Source organism: Bidens hawaiensis, unplaced genomic scaffold (assembly GCF_021521415.1).
Source record: "Bidens hawaiensis isolate Kalapana, Puna unplaced genomic scaffold, B.hawaiensis_p1.1 tig00000536_1, whole genome shotgun sequence".
Classification (NCBI taxonomy): Eukaryota; Viridiplantae; Streptophyta; class Magnoliopsida; order Asterales; family Asteraceae; genus Bidens; species Bidens hawaiensis.
In genome coordinates, this window is record NW_027491034.1 from 3,630,806 (window position 1) to 3,651,971 (window position 21,166).

Below are 21,166 nucleotides of genomic sequence, written 5' to 3' on the forward strand. Positions count from 1 at the left end.
GTCAACCAGCTCAAAGATCCTCAACCTTTCAGCAAGGACCATCGATCCTTCAACCAGGATCCTCCAGATTGTATCTTCAAGGATCCTTCTTCCAGGATCAAGGATTCTCAGGGGTTCAACATCAACGGTCCTCCGAGGTCCATGAAGGAGATATAATCCCCATGCAGACCATAGCTTCTGGTGGACCAACTCCTGTAGCAGACGCTTCTTACCTCAGCTACTCTTCTGGAATGCCAACCTTTACACAACAAAGAGGTAACACGCATGATCCTATATCCTTAAATGCTAACCGTGGTTCCATGCAGGATGCAGGTATCAACCAAGCTATGGCTAAGGAACTGCAGAAACTTAAGAATATGATATCCAGTGTACTAGGGGTGATCCGTCCTATTCCTGAGATACCAAAAGGAAGCCACAAATTGTCCAGATTTGCTCCACCAATCTGTGACGCGGAAATCCCGAAACGCTTTCAAACCCCCAACATGAAAGTGTATGACGGGACCACTGATCCTAAGGAGCACATAGCTCAGTACAGGGAAAGGATGGAAATCAACCCGATTCCTGAGAGGCTCAAGGAGGCTTGTCTGTGCAAAGGTTTTGGAGCCACACTATCAGGATCTTCTTTGAAATGGCTGCTAAGTCTTCCCCCCTTTTCTGTTACTTCATTCTCTCATTTAGTTAATTTATTCAACAGTCAATTTTCCTATAGTAGGAAATTTGAGAAGTTAACTAGTGACTTATACCGATTAGTCCAACCTAATGATGAATCCCTTAGAGATTTTGTCACAAGGTTTGGCAGGGAAGCCCTGGAAATCCCCAATCTTGATATGGCTACTGCTGTTGAAGCATTCAATATAGGACTTCAGAGGGGCTCCCCCTTTTATGATGATCTTGTGATGACTCTTTGAAGGTCTTTAGATGAAGTAAGAAACAGAGCATTAAGGTTCATACGACTGGAGGATGAAAAACGGATTCAATAACGATTGGGGGCTCAGATGAAACAAGAATCCCCTGACAAGAATAAAGGATCCTCGTACAGAAACAACAACTCGAAGCCTTACTCTAAATTCAACAATCAAAACGTTCGAGCAGTTGAAGAAGGAGATGATGATGAGCATTACCCCAGGATCTCAGAATATTGCTTCTTCGTAGATACCCATGGCTTGATTTGTGCCATGAAGTATCTAGGGGAGAAGGCAAGGTGGCCCCGAAAAAACGAGAAGTCAACCACCTTCAGATACAAATCCAAATGGTGTGCTTTCCATGAGGATTATGGCCACATGACGAACGATTGCATCGGTTTGAGGAGGGAAATTGGATACCTCCTAAGTAAAGGCCATTTTAAGGAAATTTTGGGAAGAAAAAAGTCAAGGATCCAAGATCCTGAAGAGGTTCCTCAAAAAGCAACTCCGCCCCCACCAGATGCTCAAGTGATCAACTTCATTTCCGGTGGCTCAGACATATGTGGAACTTCCTTCTCCGCAGCTAAGAGGCTCGCCAAGGAGACCAAGTTGGATAACGGGGAACGACCGGTTAAATCCACCACTTTGACGACTGACAAAAGGATCTTCTTCAATGAAGAAGATAAATCAAACATCCAGGATCCACATCATGACGGTTTGATTGTTACTTCGTTTATTGCCAATCATTATGTACGCAGGATCCTAGTCGATGGTGGAAGCTCGGTCAACATCATCCAACACGATGTGCTTCAAAAGATGAATATACCAGACTCAGAGATCATCCCAAGGACATCGGTGCTAGTCGGTTTTAGTGGTGAAACCAAGAAAACATTGGGGGACATCAAACTCCCTATGTACATCGAAGGGTTAAATTCTTACCAAAAATTTTGTGTTATAGATAACCTTTCTTGTTGCAATGTTATTTTGGGCAGGCCTTGGCTACATGGGATGAAGGCAGTAGACTAACTTACCATCAGTGAATCAAACTTCCGATTCCTTAGGGAGTAGTAAGGATAGATGGCGATCAGGTGGAAGCCAAAAACTATTATTCTTCATCTATGAAGCCGACAGCCAAATAGCATAGCTACCACAGCAACATCCTAGGGACGTTTTGGACGCTCGGGAGAAAGACATAAAGGAGGTGTCCTTGGATCCCGAGGATCCAGATGTGAAAGTGTTCCTAGGATCCAGTATCCCTAGTGAGATCGAGGAGGATACAATATCCTTCCTAAAGCGAAGAAATTCTACGTTTGCCTTCAAACATTCAGACATGACAGGTATTTCTAAGGAGGTAATTACTCACAAGTTAGGCCTTGATTTATCTGTTAAACCCGTCCATCAGAAGCGAAGGAAGTTCGCTCCTGAGAGGAACACAGTCATACAAGAAGAATTTGAGAAACTTCTTAAGGCCGGTATGATCAGAGAGGTTAAGTATCCTTGATGGTTAGCTAATGTGGTTGTTGTTTCTAAAAAGAATGGAAAGTGGAGGGTGTGTGTTGATTTTACTGATTTAAACAAGGAATGACCCAAGGATCCTTTCCCGTTACCACTAATTATCCTGTTAAGAATGTGCTTAGAATACCAGAATTATCTGGAAGGATGGCTAAATGGGCTGTGAAGCTGAGTGCATATGATATTTAGTATGATCCCAGAACAGTCATTAAATCGCAAGCACTAGTAGACTTTGTGGCTGATTTCAGCAGTGACATGCAAAAGGAAGCTGATTTAGAAGTCCAACAATTAGAAGAAACCAAGGATCCTTGGATCCTCTTTACAGATGGAGTTTCCAATGTAAGAGGAACAGGATTAGGTATCCTACTGAAATCGCCACAGGGGGACATATTACCCCAGTCTATAGCCTGTGAGTTCCAAGCGACAAATAATGAGGCAGAATATGAAGCTCTGATCGCAGGTTTGCAATAAGCTAAACGTATGAGAATCAGGTATCTTCAAGTATATATAGATTCATTGTTGATAGCTAACCACTTTAATGTTTCATATGCTGTTAAAGGTGAAAAATTAATCAAATATCTAGATGTTGTGAAGGAACTAGCAAAATCCTTCGAATTGTTTAGTATCGATCAGGTACCAAGGGAAGAGAATGTTGGGGCAGATGCTTTAGCAAATTTATCCTCATCTTTGAAGATTCTAAAAGACACCAAGATCCCAATCATCTATATACTCTCACCATCAATAGGAGAACAAGAAGTTGGGGAGATAACAACTGACAAATAAATTGTACTTTGGGATCCATCATCCTCAAATAATCAAGGATCCTGGATCCTCCCAATTAAGAAATACATTCAAGGTGGAGAAATTCCAGTCACAGAGAATCCGAAGTCCTTCAAACTTAAGGTATCACAATACAATTTACTACATGATATTTTTTATAGGAAATCTCTTGCAGGTCCATACTTGAGGTGTATCGAGGATCCTGAAATTCAAGAGATGCTCAAAGATTTTCACGAAGGAGATTGTGGTAATCACACTGGAGGTAGAGCTCTGTTTTCTAGGATTCTAAGAACAGGATACTTCTAGCCAACCATGTAAGGCCCCGAACCCGGTAGTCGTACTTTAACGTCAGATTTACTCATAAACTTAGTTCTTACAATCAAAGTTAATTAAAACTTTCGCAAAAACGTTAACTTAAATCATTCGTTACAAAACATTAAGTCTTTTCTTTGATACCATAACATAAAACATCACTTTTAAAACATCATTTCTTCTAACTTCAGATGCCAGCCGTTCAATCCATGCCATGTGCCGTCCTCATGCCAGCTTCTTAGTTTGCTCACCTGCGTGCATACTAAAAGTCAGCTATGCTGAGTGAGTTCTAGTTAATCAAGCAACTTATCATACAACCACTACATACATTACATACGTATCTGAAGGCACGTAGTCCACTGTCTAACCTATTGCTGCTTAACCACTTAATTACCCCTACAACTTAGCCTCCTAAATACCCTTACAGCTTAGCCACTTATGCCACTTTAATAACGAATAGCGTTATGTCACTTTGCCACTTTAATAATGAATAACGTTATGCCACTTTGCCACTTTAATAACGAGTAACGTTATGCCACTTTACCACTTTGACGCTCTCACTAGACCCCTATCTACTTCTATCACACTCTACCTCTACTTGTCTATAACCGACTTCCTAATAGTACAATTATTTACATAGTAAACAAGTCACATCATAGCAATCATACACACTAATAACCACTACATAATCACTATCCTTGGCGATACGTGCAATATCCGAAGATCGTTCACGCACCGACAAGCATTATATAATTACTACCTCGTATATCATCTATAGCATACACTTACCACTTAAGGTAAGTGTATTTACACTTCACATCGAGTATGCACACAGCCCCGAAAACATAACAAGGAAAAGTGGGGCTAGAAACTCACCTGAACTCGGTTACTTCTTCCGCTTAAGGTTGTTCCATCTTGAGCTGTGCGCGACTAACTGTTTAATAAGCGCAATATTAAATACCGCTCTAGTCCTTCTCATTGCTACATAATTAGTCTTACGCGTCTAATCCGGTTTTACTTCATTGAAACATTACTCGGTTAGTTAATCGCTACTCGTTAACCTTTAAAGGCATCTTTCATAACTAATCAAAGTCCAAGGGCTATTATGTAATTATCTCATTCTTTTCTAAGTCCAGGGACCATTCAGTAATTTTGCCAAAGTCCACTTCGTTATCTGGTTCGTTAACGAAGGAGGCTCCTTCGTTATTCCGTAACGAATTAGCCTCTATGACGAATTGGTCATCATAACGAACTGAACCTCTAACGAACTGGACCTTAACGAACTGTACGCTTAACGAACTGAACCCTTAACGAACTGGGGGTTAACTCGTCAGTTCTCCCTTAACGAACTACCTTAACAAATTGGAGCTAGTTCGTCATTTATTCCTTAACGAAAAGGCTTAACGAACTGTGTCTGCTTCGTTATCTCCCTTTGACGATTGGCTTAACAAATCACCTTCTAATTCGTTAAATCTCCGTTAACAAACTAGGTTTAGGTCAGATAATTCCCTGAAAATATCTGAACCTCGTACCAGATTCTCCAGCGCCGCCGTTGCCGGAATAACGGGATCTCGCCGGAAAAGCGAGATCTCGCTTGTTTCACCACCGTTTTCACCGTTTTTCGTCCCGTTCGATCCAGATCTGAGCTACGGTGATCCCTAAGCTTATCTTAGGTTCGGTTTATACCCGATTACACCCGGTTCTCGTGACTTCAACGGTTTAACGGTGTCGGCTAGTCGTTTCGTAACTAAATCTAACGGGTTTGTGTTAATACAACATCATACTGATCTTACCTCGGGTTGAGATCGGTTCTTCTTGGTAAATTCGGCTAGAGAGAGAAAGGAGGATGAGAGAGAGCTAAGTGTGTGTTTTGGTGGTGTATGGAATATGTGTGAAATGAATGAAAAATGGGAATTTAAGGTTTATATAATTATGGATCATGGGCTTAAGCCCATGGTCCCTTCCTTCTTTCGCAAGTCCATAACCCATATCCATTACCCGACACTAGCCCGACCCATACTAACTCCTACTTTACTTATTATATTAACTGTTAGAGCATGAATTTTATGCTGAGGATCCTTAATCCTTAACTACCTTATGGATAGATTATCCTTGAAATATGTTTCAGGTTATAAAGGATCGACGATCCTCGGTATTATTTGTTTACTAATGATTGCGTTTAGTATGGTGATGTGTTAGACAGGTATGACGATTTTAAGACGTGCTGACATCAATTATCCTCATGGAGTATTCTCTGGCTGGAATATAGATCCAGGATCCTTATTAAACGTAGCTAGTAATGGATGATTTCATGTGAAGGCTGATGTTCAAATATCAACAACGGCTCTTAGACTTATTCTTCTGCTTATCTCGCTACTGGATTTCTATAGCACGTGGTCAAAGTCATGGGAGTGGCTAGTGGAGGACTTGCGGATTGTTAGGAATTATTGTTAATAGTATTTTCAATATATAATCGAGTTATGAACGACTAGAAAGACACATGTACTCTCACACACACTAGAGCGAAACCAAATATTTTCTCTACTCACTAGCTTACTTTGTAACGTCGATCATAAACTCCACAACACTTGTAATCACCTTTTACCATTAATAAACTTGACGGTGATAGTTTTCACCGTCCGGGGGTTTTTTGTGCCGGAGATTACTATAATCGCATACCGTACGACCAAAGATTACCTTGTTAATCCTTGACCGAAACAATTCGACCAAAGATTACCTTGTTAGTTTTTGACCGAAGTAAAGATTATCGTAATTAAGGGTTTTTTTCCCTCGTGATCAAATCCTTGTGTTCATCAAGATTTCGATTATACGTTCACTGTTATTGTGTTAGCACTATACTTCACTTGACAGATTTGGATACATTATCCTTAGCTGATTTTTATCCAAAACAATTTGGCGCCCACCATGGGGCAATTGGTGCTATAATCCAGAAAATACTCTAACATTCTCAACCTTTTCCTACCCATATCACTTCCAATGGCCTCTCAATCAGCCTCTACTTCATCAACTATGCCGACTAAGGTTCCTCTCTCATTAAGGACCTTGCCACCACTGCCTCCGCCAATTACGGGAACACAACGGCCTGCTGCTGCTGGAAGCAAGACCCAACTACCAGTCTTCCAGAGCTCGAAAATCGCTGTTGTTGCGCCGGTGGTTAATACTAACAGTGATGTTTGATCTATGTTTACGCAGGTTAAAGCATACATGGAGCAGCAGAACAAGACCAACCAGAGGATCCTTCGTGAGATAGAAGATCTCAGAAGAACAAGATGCCAGCAGAGGATCTCACCCCCTTGATGCCCAGGATGCTGAAATTTACCAGTCCAGAAATCCATGGCTCAGTTCTCACATGGATCATCTATCCTTCAACAGGGGTCCATGGGTCAACAGAATCAAGGATCCTCACATTATCTGTGACAATCGTCAATTTCAGGTTAACCTCGTTAACTCAACTCCGTAAATTCGAACTTTAAGATCGTTGAATCTATAACGCACACTTCATTACATTTAAACTAGGGTTTAAATGACGCTTAACACTTACTACATGTGTAGTCTTTCGGGATTTGCACCGAAACGCAAACGAGTTGACGCAAGCGATTGATAAATAAACGACAAACGTCAAAACACTAATTATGTGATTATTATGTGTTAGGTATATGTGTGTTACTTGATTGTTATGTGGAATGTTAAACAAGAAACAAGAACTAATTAGTTTAGGCTAGAGATGTAACACTTGAAAGATTAGGGACTAGAATGTAACTTGATTATCTATAAATATAACCTTAACACTAAACCCTAACTTATTATTATAAACCTACAACTCTAATCGGCCCTCCCCTTGCTCTTCTTGGCTGCCGTCCACTTTCACACACATATACACCATCAATTCAAGCCTTTGATTGAAGAACTAAGTGCTAGGAAGGTATATTTGATCATCCTTTACCTTCTTGTTGTTTGATTTTGATGTTTAATGGGTTAATTAAAAACCCTAGGCAGCCGATTTTCATGAGTATGTATGAGTTAACATGATGGTTGTTAAATTCATGATGATTGATAACTAGTATTGATGTTGTTGCTTGATTGATTGTTGTCCTTGATTTGGATTAGAACACAAACCCTAATCTTGTATGTATGGTGTGATTGATATGCATGGATAGTAGTTATAGTGTCTAGAGGGTTATATGGATGCATGATAGTTCATAGATTGTTATTATGTTGAGTTTTGATGTGAACAGATTCTGGACAGAATATATATACGATGTTTAACTGACTGTAACGAAGTGTAAACGTGAAAATTGATTGAGATTGTGGGTACTGCAGTAAACTAGGTTGAGTCTAGTTTCTATAAAGTATAAATTCGTAATTTTTGGATAAGTGGAAGTATACTTTTATGATTTTACAAAAACGTGATGCAAAGCTGAGCTGTTAGACCTGCTGTTAGGTTATGTTGTAAATGTTATATCTCATGAACCACGAGACCAATTGGGTTGGTTCCACTTCTGGAAGTTGACTCACTGAGTTAGGAACCAAACCCAAGTGGTCTTGCATTTATTGGATTTTTTGTTTAACGGGAATTGCAAATAACATTCTGATGTGCATGAATCTGACTGATATAAGTTAGCTGTAATGTTTTGATCATTATGAACAATCTATATGGAATAAAAATAAGATAAAAGATGTTCTGGAAACCTAAGATATGTATGCTCCTGTGGTAATTTTTGGTGAATTAATTGAGACGTTATAATGGGTAAACTAGTGCAATCTTTCAAGTAGAAATTCTGTCATAACGACACTAGCTGCTGAGTTGTATAGGAATGCATGAAATATGATAGTTTTTATATAATTGTTGTATTTTGACCAAAATACCCTTGCGGGGAATAGTTGCTAGTTGATTGCCATGAATTGACCAAATTGCCCTTATGGGGAATAATGGTTAGTTAGTCTTTGTTTGTTGACCAAAATGCCCTTACGGGAATAATTGCTAATAAGTATGTTATTAATACGTGACACGAAAGTAATTGCTCACTCATGTATCGTATCACAATTGTACTTGTTCAAGTCACACACGATTCACAAACGAAACACGAAACATGTTACGTGCATAGGTATTATGTGCCGAGTCTAGAGACTCGTTAAATGTTCCGCTACTTAGAAAATCTCTTTGTTATTTTAGAACGCTAGAGAGTTTTCTACGACGCGCATCACTTGGTGATCTAGATCGGATATTCTTCGCAAACAGTGAGTTCACTTACCCCACTCTTAAACTGTTTTCAAACGTTTTTCACTTGGGGGAGATAACATACTCCGATAAACATATTTTCTGAGATAAACGCATATGAAAGATTTTGTTATAAATTATATATCACTTGTAAAGGCTAAGCGGCATACGTAACATTTGAAGTCCCACACATCGGACCGGTTAATATTTGGAATAGCGAGTCACTTTTGGGTAGTACTACTGGGTTTGATAAACCCCACCCGACGCTAAGCTCAACTGGAGGTTGAGTGGGTGTAAATTTTGGCTAACACTTACCATGGTCTGGAGGACCTGGTGACGGGCACTTGATAAACAGTCAGCTTCGGTCGCGAACCAATTAGCGATACTTGTTGTATAGATTAGCTACCTATCGATATATAATTTGACATAACACTATCTGGTAATGCAAAACACTTAAACGCTGTAACGAGGTTACACACTCAAACGTCGTAACGGGGTTACGCAACACTTAAACGTTGTAACGTGGTTACACACTCAAACGTCGTAACGGGGTTACGCAACACTTAAACGTTGTAACGTGGTTACACACTCAAACGTCGTAACGGGGTTACGCAACACTTAAACGTTGTAACGTGGTTACACACTCAAACGTCGTAACGGGGTTACGCAACATTTAAACGTCGTAACGAGGTTACGCAAAACGCTAAACGATTTATCTTATTTTACTTGTGAACTCACCAACCTTGTGTTGACACTTTTAGTATGTTATTCTCAGGTAGCCGAGGCGGGCGCGCGGTTTAGGAGCATGCATTAATTGAAAACATTTTTACTCTGCAAACTTAATTTTAACAGTTACATTTGGTTTTAAGTCGTCCTGCGTGACGCAACTTTTGAATTAAGGTTTTACGCTTCCGCACTTACTTTCATTTAAACGTTTTTCTTTGGTTTGGTTATAACTAATGATTCCGATCCTGCCAGTTCACACCCTCTGACGGTAAAACTCCGTTAGTGGATTTTGAGGGTGTGACAGATTGGTATCAGAGCCATTGGTTATAGCGAACTAGAAACTGCATGCATACTAGACTATAACCGCGACGACCCATTAGTTATAATGATACGCACTGCATAGGTTTGTGTAGTCTTGAAATCTTATTTCCTTATCTCCTTCACTCATACGCGCGCATATACACGGCTTACCTGTAGAAATGTCGACGCCACCCTCATCATCATCCGATTCGATGACGCAGGCTCACGGGAAGGAACCGCAGTTACCTACTGCCTCGCCACCCCGCGTAGTCCCGGAACTCGAAGCTCCTGCACCGAAGAGGTACCGCCTATCCGGAGGCCTGTATGAAAACAACGTTAGCTGGGATTGGTACCCCAACATGATCAGACGTATGGTCTACCGTGAACAAGTTCCCCCATTGCCTCACCTGAACCACCCTGCTTATCCCAACACTCTACCACCCATAACCGAACCTGTGGAGCGAGTTCTCGCAGCTGTCGTTTCTTGTTTGGAGCGTGATGTGGGTTACATGCGCTACACGAGAGAGAACGTTTCCAGATTGTTAAAAGACGAAACCGAGAATAAGGAGGAGATTGCCCGCATGGCGGCGGCAATGAAAGAAATGCAAGAGACTAGTGAGCAACAAACGAAGGTTATGATGAAGATGCAAGTTGAGATGATAGACTTGCAAGAGCAACTCCAAGAAGCAAGGACCCGAACTGAGATAGCATTAGAACGTTGCGATATCCTACAAATGCAACTTGCTCAGAACGCAGCAGAACCCGAGGCAGAGCCTGAAGTAGAACCCGAAGAAGATCCCGAAGAGGAGCCTGAGGAAGATCCCGAGGAAGGAAATGGCTGGAAGAAACGCTGGACGAGGACGTGGTAACATCAGCATGACTGCAGCTGAACTCCAAACTCTGCTGAATGACCATGTGGCGGCCGCTTTAGCCGCACACGTTCAGAATCAAACAGGAGGTCCGAATGGAGCATGTACCTTCAAGAACTACTTAGACTGCAAGCCCAGTACGTTTAAGGGCACTGAGGGAGCTATAGGCTTCCTGCGTTGGGCTGAGAAGGCCGAGTCGGCCTTTGAGATGTGTAATTGTCCCCCTGCCAGTAGGGTCAAATTCGCTGCTGGGACACTTGAGGATTCCGCCCTCACTTGGTGGAATTCGAACGTCCAGATCCTTGGATTGGAACTGGCTAACGCGATGAACTGGGAGGAGTTCAAAAACATGATGCGAGAGGAGTACTGTCCGAGGGAAGAAATTTCGAAGTTAGAGTCGGAGTTTTGGTCGTTGAAAATGGTGGGTTCAGAGATTGAAAGCTACACTACTCGTTCGCACGAGTTGGCAGTGATGTGTCCGCGGATGGTGGATCCGCCGAGCAAGAGAATAGAGATGTACATTGATGGGTTAGCACCACAGATTCAGGGTATGGTGACGTCTTCCAGACCAGCCACGATCCAACAAGCGATCCGTTTGGCTCACAAACTGACGGATCAGGCTGTGACCCAGGGTGCGTTACCACCGAGGGGTTCGACTGTTAAAGCCCGTGACAACCCGAGTAATGACCACGTCAGCAACAGTAACAACAACAGCAACCCGAACAGCGGGAAGAGAAAGTTTGACAACACCAGATCTTCATCCTCAAACCTCCCACCGCAACACCACTACCGTAAGCCTGAATTTACTCGGAGTTTCAACACTCAGAATCACAACAACAACAACAACAACAACAACAACAACGGTAGCGGGCAGGTTTCGAGCGGATATGCTGGGAAATATCCAAAGTGCAACAGGTGCAACTTTCATCATGTTGGTCAGTGTGACCGTGTCAAGTGTCAAAGATGCGGAAAGATAGGTCACCAAGCGAAGGAATGTAGAGAAGACCTTGCGGCGAAGGGTGCTCCTAAGCCACCGATGACGACTAAGGGATGTTTTGAATGTGGACAGGAAGGCCATTTCCGGAAGGATTGCCCCAAGCTGAAACATAATGACAACAATGGGGGCAATGGAAGTGGCAGTAACGGTGGAGGAAATGGCAAAGGAAGAGCGTTTGTGATTGGATCGGGTCAAGCCCGCAGAGATCCGCATGTGGTGTCTGGTAAGTTCCCCGTAAACGATTGTTTTGCTTCTGTTTTGTTTGACACTGGAGCTGATAGGAGTTTTGTGTCAAAGGCCTTTAGCCAACTTTTAAACCTTACTCCAACCCCGTTAGACGCTAAGTTTCCTGTTGAATTAGCTAACGGTAAAACTATAATAACAACTCATATATTTGCGGGATGTAAGTTGAAACTGTCAGGTCATGTCTTTGACATCGACCTTATTCCTTTTACGCTTAGTAGTTTCGATGTCGTTGTCGGCATGGACTGGTTATCCGAGAACCGAGCGGAGATTATATGCCATGATAAGATAGTCCATATTACCACCCCTTCCGGCGAGATCATTTCGGTCCGAGGCGAGAGAAGCGGCATGACCACCAGCGTCATTACCCTTATGAAGGCACAGAAGTATTTACGAAAGGGTCATCCGGCAATTTTGGCGCAGATTGTTGAGAAACCCGCGGAGGAGAAACGAATTGAAGACATACCGGTTGTGCGAGACTTCCCGGAAGTTTTCCCGGAGGATTTGCCTGGACTCCCTCCTATTCGTCAAGTCGAATTCCAAATCGAGTTGACACCCGGTGCAGCACCCATAGCACGAGCCCCGTATCGGCTCGCACCGGCGGAACTTCAGGAGTTGTCCACCCAGTTGCAAGATTTGTTGGATAAAGGTTTTATCCGACCTAGCTCATCGCCATGGGGAGCCCCTGTCTTGCTTGTCCGAAAGAAAGACGGGACCTTCCGAATGTGCATCGACTACCGGGAGTTGAGCAAAGTGACGGTCAAGAACCGTTATCCTTTACCCCGAATTGATGATTTGTTTGACCAGCTTCAGGGATCGAGTTACTACTCGAATATCGATCTACGATCCGGTTATCACCAGCTGAGAGTGCGCGAAGAAGATATTTCAAAAACGGCTTTCAGAACACGGTATGGTCACTACGAGTTTTCGGTTATGCCTTTTGGCCTAACCAACGCACCAGCCGTATTTATGGATCTCATGAATCGAGTATGCAAGGCGTACCTCGACAAGTTTGTGATTGTTTTCATTGATGATATTCTCGTCTACTCCAAGAACGAGACTGACCACGAAGAGCATTTAAGGATAATTCTGGAACTACTGAAGAAGGAACAACTGTATGCTAAACTCTCGAAATGTGAATTTTGGCTTCGCGAGGTTCACTTCTTAGGACATGTGATCAACGAGAATGGTATCCATGTCGATCCCGGTAAGGTAGAGGCCATCAAAAACTGGGAAGCACCTAAGACTCCGACTGAGGTGCGACAATTCCTAGGATTGGCCGGCTACTATCGGCGTTTCATCGAGGGATTTTCAAAGATTGCTCAACCCCTCACCGCTTTGACTCACAAGGGCACTAAGTACAACTGGGGTGACGCGCAGGAATCCGCTTTTCAACTGTTGAAAACCAAGCTTTGTAGCGCCCCTATTTTAGCCCTCCCCGAGGGAACAGAAAATTTTGAGGTACACTGTGACGCATCTATACAAGGTCTCGGTTGTGTGCTGATGCAACTCGAGAAGGTTATAGCCTACGCCTCTAGACAACTACGGGTTCAGGAGAAGAATTACACGACCCATGATTTGGAACTCGGAGCTGTAGTGTTTGCTCTTAAGATATGGAGGCATTACTTGTACGGTACCAAGTTTACCATTTACACCGACCACAAGAGTCTCCAACATATCTACGATCAGAAGGAGCTGAACATGCGACAGCGTCGTTGGGTCGAGCTGCTTAAAGATTATGATTGTGCCATCAAGTACCACCCTGGCAAGGCCAATGTGGTGGCCGACGCCCTCAGCAGGAAAGAAACAGATAAACCCAGACGAGTGAGAGCATTGCAACTCACGATTCATGCCAGCTTACCCGATCAGATTCGCGATGCGCAACTGGAAGCTTTGAAAGATGATAATCTTCCATCGGAACTCATGCGGGGCATGAGCAAGCAACTTGAAACCAGATCGGACGGGGTCCGATATTTTGAGAACCGGATTTGGGTTCCACGATACGGAGAGTTGAGAACTCTAGTGATGGACGAAGCTCACAAGTCCCGATATTCTATCCACCCTGGCTCAGATAAAATGTATCATGATTTAAAGGAACTTTACTGGTGGCCGAACATGAAAGCCGACATTGCCACCTACGTGAGCAAATGTTTGACTTGTGCCAGAGTCAAGATAGAATACCAGAAACCATCTGGTCTACTGCAACAACCGGAACTCCCAATGTGGAAATGGGAACACATCTCAATGGACTTTATTACGGGTTTGCCTAAGACACCGACGGGATGCGATACCATCTGGGTGATCGTTGACCGGTTGACTAAATCGGCGCACTTCCTAGCGATTAAGGAAACAGACAAAATGGAAAGACTGTCTCGTGTCTACATGAAGGAAGTAGTGTCGAGACACGGAGTGCCTGCCTCGATCATTTCCGATCGAGATTCTCGTTTTACCTCACACTTTTGGAAGTAGCTGCAAAGCGCACTGGGCACACGTCTCGATATGAGTACCGCATACCATCCTCAGACGGATGGGCAAAGTGAACGGACTATTCAGACCCTGGAGGATATGTTGCGTGCATGCGTCTTAGATTTCGGAAAAAGTTGGGAACCCCACTTACCCTTGGTAGAGTTTTCGTATAATAACAGCTACCACGCAAGTATTAAGGCAGCGCCGTTTGAAGCGCTGTACGGACGGAAGTGTCGATCACCACTCTGCTGGGCAGAGGTGGGTGACAGCCAAATCACTGGTCCGGAACTGGTACTCGAAACCTCGGAAAAGATTGTTCAAATCCGAAATCGCATGGCAGCAGCACGAGATCGCCAAAAGAGTTACGCCGACAAGCGCCGAAAACCTCTCTAATTTCAAGTAAACGATCGAGTGTTACTCAAAGTCTCACCTTGGAAAGGTGTGGTTCGCTTTGGTAAGCGAAACAAACTCAACCCACGGTATGTTGGTCCGTACCGGATAACTGAGCGCATTGGTCTGGTGGCGTACCGACTGGACCTACCAACAGAACTCAGTGGCGTACACGATGTATTCCACGTATCAAATTTGAAGAAATGCCTATCTGATGAAACCCAAGTAGTCCCTTTGGAGGAACTACAAGTTGATGAACAGTTACGGTTCATTGAGGAACCAGTCGAGGTTTTGGATTGGGAAACCAAAACGCTCAAACACAGCAAAATTCCAATCATTAAAGTTCGTTGGAACTCGAGACGTGGGCCGGAGTTCACGTGGGAACGCGAGGATCAAATGATGAAAAAGTATCCTCACCTTTTTGAAGGGCTAACCAAACACCGGAAACCGCGAAACCCGGCAAACCGTCAAACATCACCGGAGGTATGAACTAAATTTCGGGACGAAATTTCTTTCTACTAGGGGATGATATGACAAACTGAAAATTTTTCTTACTTTTTCAGACACTCATCACGACTTGACTCAAATTTTCGGGACGAAAATTCTTTAACATGGGAATGATGTGACAATCGTCAATTTCAGGTTAACCTCGTTAACTCAACTCCGTAAATTCAAACTTTAAGATCGTTGAATCTATAACGCACACTTCATTACATTTAAACTAGGGTTTAAATGACGCTTAACACTTACTACATGTGTAGTCTTTCGGGATTTGCACCGAAACGCAAACGAGTTGACGCAAGCGATTGATAAATAAACGACAAACGTCAAAACACTAATTATGTGATTATTATGTGTTAGGTATATGTGTGTTACTTGATTGTTATGTGGAATGTTAAACAAGAAACAAGAACTAATTAGTTTAGGCTAGAGATGTAACACTTGAAAGATTAGGGACTAGAATGTAACTTGATTATCTATAAATATAACCTTAACACTAAACCCTAACTTATTATTATAAACCTACAACTCTAATCGGCCCTCCCCTTGCTCTTCTTGGCTGCCGTCCACTTTCACACACATATACACCATCAATTCAAGCCTTTGATTGAAGAACTAAGTGCTAGGAAGGTATATTTGATCATCCTTTACCTTCTTGTTGTTTGATTTTGATGTTTAATGGGTTAATTAAAAACCCTAGGCAGCCGATTTTCATGAGTATGTATGAGTTAACATGATGGTTGTTAAATTCATGATGATTGATAACTAGTATTGATGTTGTTGCTTGATTGATTGTTGTCCTTGATTTGGATTAGAACACAAACCCTAATCTTGTATGTATGGTGTGATTGATATGCATGGATAGTAGTTATAGTGTCTAGAGGGTTATATGGATGCATGATAGTTCATAGATTGTTATTATGTTGAGTTTTGATGTGAACAGATTCTGGACAGAATATATATACGATGTTTAACTGACTGTAACGAAGTGTAAACGTGAAAATTGATTGAGATTGTGGGTACTGCAGTAAACTAGGTTGAGTCTAGTTTCTATAAATATAAATTCGTAATTTTTGGATAAGTGGAAGTATACTTTTATGATTTTACAAAAACGTGATGCAAAGCTGAGCTGTTAGACCTGCTGTTAGGTTATGTTGTAAATGTTATATCTCATGAACCACGAGACCAATTGGGTTGGTTCCACTTCTGGAAGTTGACTCACTGAGTTAGGAACCAAACCCAAGTGGTCTTGCATTTATTGGATTTTTCGTTTAACGGGAATTGCAAATAACATTCTGATGTGCATGAATCTGACTGATATAAGTTAGCTGTAATGTTTTGATCATTATGAACAATCTATATGGAATAAAAATAAGATAAAAGATGTTCTGGAAACCTAAGATATGTATGCTCCTGTGGTAATTTTTGGTGAATTAATTGAGACGTTATAATGGGTAAACTAGTGCAATCTTTCAAGTAGAAATTCTGTCATAACGACACTAGCTGCTGAGTTGTATAGGAATGCATGAAATATGATAGTTTTTATATAATTGTTGTATTTTGACCAAAATACCCTTGCGGGGAATAGTTGCTAGTTGATTGCCATGAATTGACCAAATTGCCCTTATGGGGAATAATGGTTAGTTAGTCTTTGTTTGTTGACCAAAATGCCCTTACGGGAATAATTGCTAATAAGTATGTTATTAATACGTGACACGAAAGTAATTGCTCACTCATGTATCGTATCACAATTGTACTTGTTCAAGTCACACACGATTCACAAACGAAACACGAAACATGTTACGTGCATAGGTATTATGTGCCGAGTCTAGAGACTCGTTAAATGTTCCGCTACTTAGAAAATCTCTTTGTTATTTTAGAACGCTAGAGAGTTTTCTACGACGCGCATCACTTGGTGATCTAGATCGGATATTCTTCGCAAACAGTGAGTTCACTTACCCCACTCTTAAACTGTTTTCAAACGTTTTTCACTTGGGGGATATAACATACTCCGATAAACATATTTTCTGAGATAAACGCATATGAAAGATTTTGTTATAAATTATATATCACTTGTAAAGGCTAAGCGGCATACGTAACATTTGAAGTCCCACACATCGGACCGGTTAATATTTGGAATAGCGAGTCACTTTTGGGTAGTACTACTGGGTTTGACAAACCCCACCCGACGCTAAGCTCAACTGGAGGTTGAGTGGGTGTAAATTTTGGCTAACACTTACCATGGTCTGGAGGACCTGGTGACGGGCACTTGATAAACAGTCAGCTTCGGTCGCGAACCACTTAGCGATACTTGTTGTATAGATTAGCTACCTATCGATATATAATTTGACATAACACTATCTGGTAATGCAAAACACTTAAACGCTGTAACGAGGTTACACACTCAAACGTCGTAACGGGGTTACGCAACACTTAAACGTTGTAACGTGGTTACACACTCAAACGTCGTAACGGGGTTACGCAACACTTAAACGTTGTAACGTGGTTACACACTCAAACGTCGTAACGGGGTTACGCAACACTTAAACGTTGTAACGTGGTTACACACTCAAACGTCGTAACGGGGTTACGCAACATTTAAACGTCGTAACGAGGTTACGCAAAACGCTAAACGATTTATCTTATTTTACTTGTGAACTCACCAACCTTGTGTTGACACTTTTAGTATGTTATTCTCAGGTAGCCGAGGCGGGCGCGCGGTTTAGGAGCATGCATTAATTGAAAACATTTTTACTCTGCAAACTTAATTTTAACAGTTACATTTGGTTTTAAGTCGTCCTGCGTGACGCAACTTTTGAATTAAGGTTTTACGCTTCCGCACTTACTTTCATTTAAACGTTTTTCTTTGGTTTGGTTATAACTAATGATTCCGATCCTGCCAGTTCACACCCTCTGACGGTAAAACTCCGTTAGTGGATTTTGAGGGTGTGACATTATCGGCAAGGATCAGCCATCCTTCCACCAGGATCCACTGGTGCATATCCTCAAGGATCCTACAGTACCCAACCTCAAGGATCCTTCATTCTGAATCAAGGATCCTTCTTTCCAAACCAAGGATCCTCAAGAATCCAACATGAACGATCCTCCGAAGTCCATGAAGGAGATATAATCCCCATGCAGACCATAGCCTCTAGAGGACCAACTCTTATTGCGGACTCCTCTTATCCCATCTACTCATCCGGGATGCCGACCTTCACCCAACAAAGAGATAACTTGTATGATCCTATATCCTTGGATACTAACCGTGGTCCCATGCAGGATACAGGTATCAACCAGGCTATGCCCAAAGAACTACAGAAGCTTAAGGATATGATATCCAGTGTTCCCGGGGTGATACGACCAATCCCCAAGATACCTGAGGGAAGCCACAAGTTATCAAGATTTGCTCCACCAATCTGTGATGCTGAGATTCCGAAGCGGTTCCAAACCCCCAACATGAAGACTTATGATAAAACCACAGATCCTGAGGAGCACGTTGCACAATACAGAGAAATGATGGAGATCAACCCTATCCCGGAGAGACTCAAGGAAGATTAATTGTACAAAGGATTCGGATCCACACTCACAAAATTTGCATTAAAATGGCTGCTAAGTCTTCCTCCCTTTTCAGTTATTTCTTTTTCACATTTAGTTAACTTGTTCAACCGCCAATTTTCCTGTAGTAGGAAATTCGAGAAGTTAGCTAGTGATTAATACCGAGTTATCCAACCTAGTGATGAATCCCTTAGGGATTTTGTTACGAGGTTTGGCAGGGAAGCTCTAGAAATCCCTAATCTTGACATGGCTACTGCTTTTGAGGCCTTCAAGATGGGAGTTCAGAGGGGCTCCCCCTTTTATGATGATCTCGTGATGACTCCTTGCAGGTCTCTAGATGAAGTAAGGAACAGAGCACTCAGATTCATACGATTGGAGGATGACAAGAGGATCCAGGATCGTCTGGGGAATCAAACGAAACAAGAATCCTCCGACAAGAAGCAAGGATTCTCGTTCAAGAACAACAACACAAAGCCGTATAACAAGTTCAACAACCAGAATATACGAGCAGTTGAAGAAGGAGAGGATGATGAAGACTATCCCTGCATCTCCGAGTATTGTTTCTCCGTAGATACCCATGGCTTGATTTGTGCCATGAAGGATCTAGGAGAGAAATCAAGGTGGCCCCGAAAGAACGAGAAGACGACTTCCTTCAAAGACAAGTCTAAGTGGTGTGCCTTTCATGAAGACTTTGGCCACACAACAGACGAATGCATCGGCTTGAGGAGGGAAATTGGATACCTCCTGAGTAAGGGTCACTTTAAAGAACTCTTGGGAAGGAAAAAATCCAGGATCCAGGATCCTGAAGATCTTCCACAAAAAGCAACGCCGCCACCACCAGATGCTCATGTGATCAACTTTGTCTCCAGAGACTACGAAATGTTTCAAGATTCGTGTGCCACAGAAGAAAAGCCCACAAAAGAATTCGAGTTGGACTATGAAAGAAGACCGCTTATCCCCACTACTCGAGTGACTGATCGGAGAGTCTTCTTCGACTCAAAGATCCAGGATCCTCAAAAGGATGAGCTGGATGTCCGAATGGTGAATTTCATCTCTGGAGGTTCATACATTTGTGGAACTTCCTTCTCTGCAGCAAAAAGACTTGCCAAAGAAGTCAAGATGGATAACGGAGATCAACCGATAGTATCCACTACCTTAACAACAGACAAAAGGATCTTCTTCGACGAGGAAGACAAACTAAACATCCAGGATCCTCATCATGACGGTTTGATCATTACTTTATTTATTGCTAACCATTATGTACGCAGGATCCTAGTAGACGGAGGGAGCTCAGTCAACATTATCCAGCATGATGTCCTTAAAAAGATGAACATACCGGACTCAGAGATCATTCCTAGAACATCAGTGCTAGTCGGTTTCAGTGGTGAAACCAAGAAGACATTGGGGAACATCAACCTCCCAATTTATATCGAAGGGTTAAATTCATACCAGAAATTTTATGTTATTGATAACCTTTCTTGTTGCAATGTTATTTTAGGTAGGCCCTGGCTGCATGGAATGAAGGCAATAGCCTCAACGTATCACCAATGCATCAAACTGCCTACCCCTTGGGGAGTTGTGAAGATAGTTGGTGACCAAGCGGAGGCCAAGAACTATTATTCTTCATCAATGAAGCCAACAGCCAAACAAACAATAGCATAGCAACTACAGCAACATCTTAGGGACGTGCTGGAAGCTCGGGAGAAAGACCTTAAAGAAGTATCATTGGACCCTGAGGATCCAGAGATAAAGGTGTTCCTAGGATTCAGTATCCCCAGCAAAATCAAGGAGGATTTAGTATCCTTCTTGGGACAAAGAAAATCTACCTTCGCCTTCAAGCACTCAGATATGACAGGTATTTCAAAAGAGGTAATCACTCACAAACTAGGCCTTGATTTATCTGTTAAACCCGTCCATCAGAAGCGAAGAAAATTTGCTCCTGAAAGGAACAAGATCATACATGAAGAAGTTGAAAAACTTCTTAAGGCCGGTATGATCAGAGAGGTTAAGTATCCTCGACGGCTAGCTAATGTGGTCGTTGTTTTAAAAAAGAATGGAAAGTGGAGGGTGTGTGTCGATTTTACCGATTTAAACAAGGCATGCCCCAAGGATCCTTTCCCGTTAACACATATAGATTCCATGGTGGATGCAATGGCAGGACATGAAATGCTTACCTTATGGATGATTCCTCTGGATTTCAACAAATTCAAATGGAACCATCTGATCAAGAGGATACAGCATTCATGACTCCTACCAGCATATACTGTTATACTGCTATGCCGCTCGGACTAAGAAATGCAAGGGCAACATACCAAAGACTAGTCAACATGATGTTCAAGGATCAATTGGGCAAGACTATGGAGGTAAACATAGA